Raw genomic sequence first — 1,357 nt, 5'->3', positions numbered from 1 at the left:
GGGTCAGGATTGAAGGAAGGGAGGGCCAAAGTATGATAGTATGATGGAGGGGGGGATGTATGGTGGGTGAGGGTGAGGGTGGGAGGCAAGATGATGATGTGATGATGAGAGGGAGGGAGGGATGAAGGGAGGGTCGACGCATGATGGGAGTGATGGAAGGAGGGAGGGAGGATGGAAGACAGAAAGATGGTGTAATGATGCGAGGGAGTGAGTGAGTGAGTGAGTGAGGGAGGGAGGGAGGGAGGTAGGACGGGAGGGAGGGTCGAGGCATGGTGGGAGGGAAAGAAGAGTTATGGGTTTAGTCTGGTGGTTTATTGAAACATTGATGGTTACATGGAAAGTGACTGAAATATTTGATACGCTAACTACTGGACATGTCATGAGGACTGATATATATCGTATGATACACTTACTAGGTATGGTATTGGATGAAAAAGGGGAACGTCATAGGTGAAATAACAACTACTGCAGCAACATAAACAACCAGAATATTAACAACAACAACAACTACAACAACGACAAAAACAACAATAACAACAACAATAACAGCAGCAACAACAGCAACAGCAGCAACAACAACAACAACAACAACAACAACAACAACGATAACAACAACAACGTCGTCAGCATCCTCCTCTTCATCAACAGTCTAAGGTAACACCACAACCACCACCTCTGAAAATAACAACAGCAACGACAATAACAACAACCCCACCAGCAACCATAACATCCCCACCATCAATAACAACACAGTTAATTGCACATTACCACCATCTACATCAGCATCAGTAGCCACAACAACAGATGACGCACCAAAAAAATCCCAACACGACCCTAGTGAAGGCAACACTCAAAACCTCTACTCCAACAAACTTTGAAACAATTACATGTACGTTTATGCGGGAATGCACCTTAAAACCGGCGTAAAAAAAACCCACCCAAAAGAACAAAACAAAACAAAGAAAAAGTTTTTTTTTTAATTTTCAAACCCGCACAAAGAACCAACACGCTGGACGTAACAATCTAGAGACATCAAAAGATTAGACTTAGAAAAAAAAAGAAGATAAATATTCATATATTCATAAAGCGCATAATTAAGGGGTCGGGGAGTCTTTGTGGAAAGTGCTCATGACGCATCTCATGTCACCTGGTCACCAAGGTCGAAGCGGTGACCGATATTGTTCCAGTCAGAATATTATAGTGGAATTAATTATACATATAAAACACATTATTATATCGATTGAAATATGACGCGGATATAATATTTCCCGAATCTGACAGTTAGCCTGATGTTATCTATTCTCTCTCTCTCTCTCTCTCTCTCTCTCTCTCTCTCTCTCTCTCTCTCTCTCTCTTC

Source organism: Aplysia californica, unplaced genomic scaffold, assembly GCF_000002075.1.
Source record: "Aplysia californica isolate F4 #8 unplaced genomic scaffold, AplCal3.0 scaffold01202, whole genome shotgun sequence".
Taxonomy (NCBI): domain Eukaryota; kingdom Metazoa; phylum Mollusca; class Gastropoda; order Aplysiida; family Aplysiidae; genus Aplysia; species Aplysia californica.
This window is presented reverse-complemented; position numbering follows the sequence as displayed.